General features: G+C 48.7%; 1 protein-coding gene across 9 annotated transcripts in view; it reads right to left on the reverse strand.

Moving 5' to 3' along the window:
- Positions 1–8,488, reverse strand: part of slc16a13 (solute carrier family 16 member 13) — a 51,550-nt gene extending 43,062 nt beyond the window's left edge. For 3 of the 9 annotated variants that reach the window (XM_069920004.1, XM_069920003.1, XM_069919993.1), the window contains exon 1: positions 8,408–8,488. The gene's annotated coding sequence lies outside the window, so the exon portion shown is untranslated. Of the gene's footprint in view, positions 1–137; positions 248–5,897; positions 6,205–6,807; positions 7,017–8,407 lie in introns of those variants that run through there. The other 6 variants (XM_069919994.1, XM_069919995.1, XM_069919997.1 and 3 more) reach the window with 5 other exon arrangements.
- Between the last annotated feature and the right edge of the window lie 247 nt (positions 8,489–8,735).

Below are 8,735 nucleotides of genomic sequence, written 5' to 3' on the forward strand. Positions count from 1 at the left end.
TTTGGGAAGCTGGCTTGCTGTTAAAGGACTCACTGATCCGGCTTTTCTTCTGTGTGAACAAGCAAGCCTGCTTCCAGAGTGGGGGCACATAACACAGCTTTTCAGTGCGTAAACAAAGGGCTTTAGAAAGAACTCACCAAGGTGGAAGAAATGTTTCCCGTCAAGTCCCCACTTAGAGCATTGGGGGCAGCACACCGCTGTTATAGCACCAGCAGTTGGCACAAGGGTTCAAAAACCACACTGACTGCCAGGAATTCGTACATGTGTCTGCGTGGGTTTTCTCCGGGTGCTCTGGTTTCCTCCCACCGTTTAAAAAAATGTACCAGGTTAATTGGGCGTAAGAGTGGCCCTTCAACCGACAGTTCTGTGCTGACCCATAAACAAAAACGGAACCCTCCCTACTGTGAAAGAATATAATGCATTAAGGGAAGGGTTTTGTGGTTGGGTGAAGGCTAGTGGAGATTAGCTCATCTTGCAGGTGAAGAACCATGATTAAGAAATATGAGCAAGGTTCCACAAATACCAGGCTGCATGACATGACTGAAAACTAAGCCACAGGGCCATGGAGTGACCTGGCAAAGGTAGCTTGACTGGAATTGAGTGGGATTAGCCTATCTAAAATTATTGTGATTGTATGTCTAAAGACACTTCAAGAATAGACGGTAACAAAATCAGGAACAAACCAGCTGCAAGAAATATGTAAAACTGTATTCTTATACGATGAACTAAAACGCTGTATAAATGGAGTGAGGTTCAGTGCAGGGAACAAGTGACACAGCCCACTCAATCTTTGTACCCCTCACTCCCGCTAACGTCATAACGTTGGTTGCATGCCCATCGGTTCTGCTGCTGTTTTTATTGCATCACGAGTCAACTTTACCTCATAACCCTCGATTTTTCTCATTCATGTACCTGTCAAATCGATGCCCCAATTGTTCCAGCCTCCATCACTCGTTCCAGGCACCCACAACTCTCTGTGTAAAAAGCTTACCCCTGATTCTCCCCTGAACTTTCCTCCCTTCACTTTGTACAATGTCCTCTGGTGTTTGCTACTCAACAGGTGCTGGCCATCCACCTATCTATGCCTCTCAAAATCTTCACATCAATTTAGTCACCTCTCATCTTTCTTCACTCCAGAGAGAAGCCCTAACTCTGCTAACCTTGCTTCATAAGACTAATTTTCCAATCCAGGCTTCTTCAAACCTAGCTTCCCCTCTACTTTGATCAACACAGCCCACACCTACATATCCTCCAATACCCAAATATCTGCCCCAGCCCCCTTCCATGTGCACCAAATCCCCTCATCCTCACCTACCACACCACTAGCCTGTGACCAACATATGCTTCCACCAGAAGCATATTCCCCTCTCCTCCTTCCACCTACCCTTGATCACTTGTGCCCAAACCTCCTCCCTTGCCACCATTCAAGGCCCCAATGCATCCCCTCTAAATGAAGCAATGGGGGTCGTCTACTGCATCCGGTGCTCCCACTATGGTTTGTTCAGCACCTCAACTCCATCTGCCGGAATAGCATGGATCTCCCAGTGGCCACCCATTTCAAATCCCCAACCCCTTCCCCTGCTGACATATCTATCCATGGTCTCACACACTGCCAGACTGAGACTCCCTACCCCACCCCCAATTGGAGGAACACCTCATCTTCCATCTGGGCACCTTCCAACCAGATGACATTAACATCGACTTCTCTGGTTTCTGTTAAACACCCACCTCCCCTCACTTCTTCCCCTTCTCATTTCCTTGTTTTCTCTGTCTCCTTTCACAGAGCCAAAATCAATTCTCTCCTTTCCTATCATACCCAATTAATCCCTTTCGTCTGTTGGTCTGGGCTCCTCCCCCTCCCCTTCTTCACACTTTCTCTTTCCAGTCTTTAATTCAGATGTTTGGCTGCTTTTAGCCGACACCTTGAAGAAAGGCTTGAACCCGAAACATCAGTAATGTACCTTTACTTCCTATGGACACTGCGAGACCTGCTGAGTTCCTTCAGCATCTCTGTGGGTTTTTATCCAACTGAAGCCATTCATTGCTAAGTAATAATACTGAACGCAAGAATGTTTATCTGGGGGGGGGGGGGTGTGGAAATCCTTATAGGGAAGAGTGTTCCAGTGAGAGTGTAGAATGTGATCACAAACAGGAAGATTTGTAACAGTGCACTGCCAGATATATTCAGAATCCTTGACCTTAGCAAACGTGCTCTGATGACATTCATACTGGACATTTTCCTGGGATTGGCAGAGGGAAAGAAGGACATTCTGGTTGGGGAAGATTTTAAATTTTTTCTGGATCCTTCAAAAGGTCCACAAAGAAAATAACTAAAAGGCAGTGAGGGCTACCATTGAATTTATGAAGGAGTTGAACTTGATAGACACAGAAATATCTGAGGGAGGGGGGATTATTCCTTCTACTTAAAACAACATTACTCTTACTCAAAAATATATTTTCTTGGCTTCAGCCCATGAAGAGGGTAGGATTATGGAGGCTGAGTACACAACGAGACTTCTCTTAGACCACTCACTCCTGATACTAACAATAGAAGTGTCAGATGGTGTCTTAATTCGCTGCCGTTAAAGAAACCAGTTTTGTAAGAGCACAGATATACATGTTCTGCGAGACCAACTGTACCTCTACTCCAAATAAATTCCTCCTATGGGATACCCTCAAAGCATATTTGAGAGGTCAAATAATTGAATACACCAAACAGTAAAAAAAAAGTGAGGTGGACAAATTAGATCAGGGAATTACTCGTCTAGAAACGGATTTTCAAAAATCAGGTTCAAAGGACCATTACAGGGTTCTAACAAATAAAAAAACTGGAATACTATATGCTCCAAATGTATAGAATGGAAAAGGGCATAATGTGGTCAAAACAAAAATACTATGAATTTGGAAAGAGAGCCCACAGACCTTTCTTGGCAGTTGAGGACTGAACAGACCTCAAGGATGATCAAAGCGACAGAAACTGGGAAACGGCAGGACCACACATAAACCAAAAGAGATTAATGAGACCTTCAGGGCTATGAGGGCTTATATAAATCAGAATTAACTGAGAGGGGGGCCAATAAAGCCAGCAAGTTCCTGTCCAAATTTAGACCAAGAACAGGAAGCCATAGATCTTCCTTTATACAGAGGAAGATATAGGAAAAGCAAGTCTCCAGGGGAGGATGGGTTTCCACCCGAGTTTTATAAGAAATTTAAAGATTTATTGATGCCTCTCCATAAGGAGGAGGTAGACTGGGTAATGGAGACCCATACCCTCCTGGAATCTTTTTCAACAGCAATCATTACAACAAAGATCTGCTAACGCCATCTTCTTATAGACCAACTTCACTGTTAAACACAGACTATAAGATACTAGACAAAGGCCTGGCAAGTAGATTGGAAAAACATTTGCTTAAAATAATAAAGACCAAGCAAGCTTTGTGCAAAAAAAGAGGCAGCGGATAACATTGGTAGAATCTTGAGTATATTATTAATGGGCAGCCCAGTTGAGATATATTAGGCCCTTTCAGCCCAGGCCTCTGTCTGGAGGCCAGCTGTAAGCGAGGGAAAATATAAATTTACTTTTCACAGAGCAGCCCTAAAAGGCCACTCTTGAGTCGCATTTATGTTGAGCGATGCCTCGTAGCGCTCTCCGGAGCCGGAGCCACTTCTGCTGTAGTGTTGCCTGCTGAGTTTCATGCCCACCGACGCAGAAAGAGCCCTATAATGGATCACAGCAACCCCAGAGCAGGCAAGACAGATGATCACGATGTTTGAAGCCAGTCTTAGTATCCAAGCAGAAATCCCGTGCACCGTTATTAAGGTCATTAAATCCCACTCCTGTGTCTCGGACTGACATCATCAGCCTGCCTCTAACCAGCCGCTTACAGTGGAATTACATTCATGCGCGGCACTCCGCCAATCACCCGTCTCCGAGAGGGGTCGCAGTAGGTACCTTGGAGCCGGCCCCAGTGCCTTCAAGGAAGTAAACCTCCCGAGGTAAGGGCAGAAAATCTCTGCCTTTACAGTCGGGCTTTTTCACTGCATGGAAGGGCCAAATGCCTCACTCTTTTGAAGGGGGAGGTGGACCATCCTGGGAACAAAATGACCTGCACATTATCGGTGAGAAGGTAGCCGAGGACTTTATTTATAAATGGGACGCTAAATTGTTATGTGGAAAAACAGGTAGCCCTACACTAAAACAAATTATTTTCATTTGTAAAAGTAACCAATATCTAGGAATCAAAGTGGGGCTGTCAGGCGTTCAGGATCTTGTTACTTACCGTCAATGGTATTAATCTATTTGGAGTCAGGGGTGTTATTGGAGACAGCTCCACTTTAAGAGTCACATAGTGAGACATTAGGGCCCTTTCATGCCTGAGTCGGACCAGCATGACTGTAATTATTAATCTGCGGTACAGGCTGGTACAAATTCCTGCACAAAAAAAACTGACCAGACCTGAATCAGAATTGTCAGACTAATGCTTCACAACCTGGACATGTACCAAGGTGAGACCCTTTTGGATGGAAGAATTCCCACAGGACCCAGAGTTGCTCCTGTTGGGAAACGTAATGGACATCAGACTTACAATGAACCTTTCCAAATTTCAAATCCAATTTGTGATGACTGCATTGGCAGTGGCCAGGACGTTACCTGGAAATCTGACTCCTGCCTGAACATTACTCGCTGAAACACGGAACTGCAAGGTTGTGTTCCCCGGGAGAAAATTGCTTACAACTTAAGGAAAAAGTGTAACACCTTTGTGAAAATTTGGCTACCAGACTTAAATTCCATAGGAGCACGATTATAGTGTGGACCATTGCGCCTCGCCCTTCCCCATCTATACCTCAATCAGTGGGGGGGGGGGGGGGGGGGGGGGGGAGGGGCCATCCCATCCTAACCAGGAAAAGTCAAGAAAAAAAACCCACCATGTTGTGACAAACCCATAAACTCCTGATATGTTTCATACCTTTTCCGTGAACATCTTGAATGTCGTGTGTAACTGTGGTTAGTTAAATGTTGGGGGAGGGAGGGAGGGGACCTAGTCAATGCTGATACTGTTAACACTGATAATGTTAATAACTGTTTGTCAGGAAAACCACAAATATTCCACTTTTGAACCTTTGCACTACTAAAGAATGATTAGATCCCACATAGCTGTGAGCCCGCACTAAATCTTCCGTCTACGCTATCGTTAGTACACAAACTTGGCGGTGAAAGCATTGAGGCATGTCAAATGATCCTAAATGCCCTCTTTGATGTGAGACATTTCAAGCTCACAAATGTCCATTCATGTAGAAATGGAATGACCAAATGATTTGTTTCCAGAATATACGGGGAGTTTGTCCCTGGTATCTTGGTGAATGATTAGTTCTCAACAATTACAAGCAGAAGTGACTTAAAACAAATACTGTCCAAATTTGCTGCTTCTTGTCTGGCCCCAAGATGAGCTGCTAAATTTCCAGCTTTTCTTTCCTGCCAACCCATCCAATGTCCACCTATGACCTCTTGGCTGTAGGTCTGTGCTCCTCCCCAACCCCTCCTTCCCTGCCCCTTACCATCCTACCCCCCATTCTTCCCTCCTCCCCCCTACCTCCCACCCCTCAGTACTGCCCCTCCAACAGTGCAGAGCTCCCTCAGCACTGCCCCTCCCGCAGTGCATCCTATCAGCCTTAAACTCGTGATTTCTACCTCAATAACTTTACCATGAACATCTCACTCCATTCACCTCCTTCACCACAAATGGAATTCCATCGAGTAGCAAGGTGCCACTGAAAGAATGTGACGAGCAATTCATTGCCAGGACAAATGAAGGGTTATTTAAACTAATACAATCATTCCTTTTAAATCTGCCTGGTATAAAATCCTGACCCTATCAACTGAGTGGAAAATGGCTGACCTGCCACTGGTGCAGACCCTCGAAGAGAAGGAAGCGCAGACACAGCTCTCCTCCGCAGGGTCCAATTGCTCAGTGTGACTGCTGTCCTCTCCGCACAGGCCTGTTTTTGGAGCTGACAGTGATTTTATTTCAAAGTTCTGCAACCGCGGGGTCTGCATCCAAGATGCCGGCGCCTGTGATCGGCAGCGGCCAGGAGACATTGGAAAGTTGAGGATTGGCACCAGACACCAGAAAATGGGGAGAACACCGCCCCCCAACCCGTTTGAGAAGAGACAATCCATGGTGGTGGATCAGTGAGGGTGTAGAACACGCAGGTTGCTCTTCCTCCCCAAAGGCTGCCCAAGACATGGTACCATCTCTCTATAACCACCCCCCCCCCACCCACCTGCCCAAATTGCACTGCCGTCTCTCTCCCCATCCACCTGCCCATGTTGCACTACCATCTCTCTCCCGCTCTCACCCCCTACTACTGTACCAGCACCAGGAAACAGCCCCTTCTCAGTTCCCTTGCCCTGGCACTGGTACAGCTGTTTCAGCCCCATAGGGAATTAAGGGTAGCAACGACAGCCAGTGATCCCACGTTGAGCCGTCACCGGGGACGACTGAAAGCGCCACAACGCTGGATGGACCTCAGTATAGGGCGAATTGGAGGCGCTTAGAAAGTAGCGGAACAACTGGGATATTCCAAAGTGAGTTGAGCGAGGGTCGTGCTCAATGGGTAGGGCCTTTATAACGATACCACTAGTTAGGGACGCGAAACACAATGGGATACACAGGAGTTAAGCAAGGATTGCGTCGGGTCATGTTTGCTGCCAAACTCCATCTTAGATGAGCAGATGTCATCTACTGAGAAAAGTGCCTGTTGTAGGAGGTTGATGTTTTTCGGAATCTCGGATAAAAGGTTAAGCACCTGTACGGGAATCTTGAATCTATCTCCCAAGCGAGGTTCCGGCAGGTGGATGCATCTTTAACCTGCTTGGAGAGCCTCCAGTTCCACGGCCCTGGTTTTATGGGAGACTGACAGACCAAACGCTCGAGAAGCTTGATGTGCCGCCCAGCAGATCCACCTGTTAGAATTCAGCACCCCCCACCAAGATACTGTCACATTTCATTGCCTCCCTGCCATTGGAAGCAGATCACAAGAAAAACAGAAGAGGACACCTGTCAATAATTGTTCTTCTGTCCAAGAATTTTCCAAGCAATCATTACACAACTTCAGTTCAACCCAGAAAGTGAATTGGCGCTGGGCCATCAGGTCATTGTAAAATCTCTGGCCATACTTCCCCACCTATCCCACTGTCCAATAAATCATCTAACTCAACTTGGAAATCTGCTGAATCTGCCTTGACCACTACAGTAATTTAGAACACAAAATTGCAGAACAAGACAGGCCCTCAATATACTGTTCCTTTAAAAAAAAACGAAACCCGCCCTATCCTGCAACCCTGTTTTACTTCCATACATGTGAGTTTCTTAAATGCCCCCAATGTTCCAGCCTCCATCACCATCCCTGTTAAGGCATTTCAAGCACCTACAACTCCCTGATGTCTCCCCTTCACTCTGTACAGACGTCCCCTGGTGTTTGCTACTCCTGCCCTGGGAAACAGACTGGCCGTTGCCCCTATCTATGCCTCTCAGAATCCTGTCAACCTCTATTGAGTCTTCTCTCATCCTTCTTTGCTTCAACGAGAAAATCCCAGCTCTGGTCAGGAGGCAGATAGTACAACTCCAATTATCTGAAATCGGATACTCCGAAATCCTCCTGAACTCAATCGCCGGACTAATGAAGCCCAACATCCACAGGCCTTCTTAACTCTCCTATCAACCCTCACAGCAACCTTGAGATGCATGTTCTTGGACCCCAAGGTCCCCCCCTGTTAATGACCAAGGGGTCTATGCTCACTCCAGAGGACAAAAGGGGGTCAGTGCTCGTTCCAAGGGGAACAAGGGTTGGCACTCACTTGAAAGGGGAGAACTCGTTCCTGAGGGGGCCTATGCTCAATCGGTGGGAGGAGGAGTGGGGTGGGGAAGGGTGGTGGACAGGACTCGCACCCGGGAGGGAGGGAAACCAAGGCTTGCTTCCAGGAGGGGAGGGGATCAGAACTCGCTCCAGGGCGGGAGGGCTCACTCTCGGGGGGGGGGGGGGGGAACGGGGACAACACCAGGGCTCGCTCTTGGGGTGGAGAGAGGGGAGAAACCAGGGCTCGCTCTCGGGGGAGGGGAGGACCAGGGCTCGCTCTCGGGGGGGGGGGGAGGACCAGGGGCTCGATCCCGGGAGGGGGGGGGGTACCAGGGCTCGCTCCCGGGAGGGGTGGAACCAGGGCTCTCGGAGGGGGGGGGGGGAGGAAACACCAGGGCTCGCTTTCGAGGGGGGGGGAACCAGGGCTCGCTCTCGGGGGATGGGAAGACTAGGGCTCGATCCCGGGAGGGGTACTGAAGGTGTCTCCGACGTCCGCGAGGACAGTCGCCCGCTCCCCGACGCCAGCGCCGCTCCCGAAGGGCCGGCTCACCGTGTCGCTGCCCCCCATACCCGTGGTCGCCGGCTCCAGCCTTCCGCTCCTGCCCCGCGCACGTGCCGAATGACCGGCAGGCGGCGCACTGCGCCTGCGCCACCTGCCGGCCAGGAGGACGAACAGCACCAGGAGGACCATTGTCTGTATTGGGTGCCTGGTGTATAAGACGACACAGAACTCCCATCTAAAATATGCCCGTTGTATAAGACGACAGAGGCCACACTAACCGCTGTTAAATTGTTGTGCGGGGAGGTGGAAGGGGTCGGCGCTGAGCGCGGGGGGGGGGGGGGGTGGAGGGGGTTGGCGTTGAGGGCGGGGGGGGTGG

Source organism: Narcine bancroftii, chromosome 2, assembly GCF_036971445.1.
Source record: "Narcine bancroftii isolate sNarBan1 chromosome 2, sNarBan1.hap1, whole genome shotgun sequence".
Taxonomy (NCBI): Eukaryota; Metazoa; Chordata; class Chondrichthyes; order Torpediniformes; family Narcinidae; genus Narcine; species Narcine bancroftii.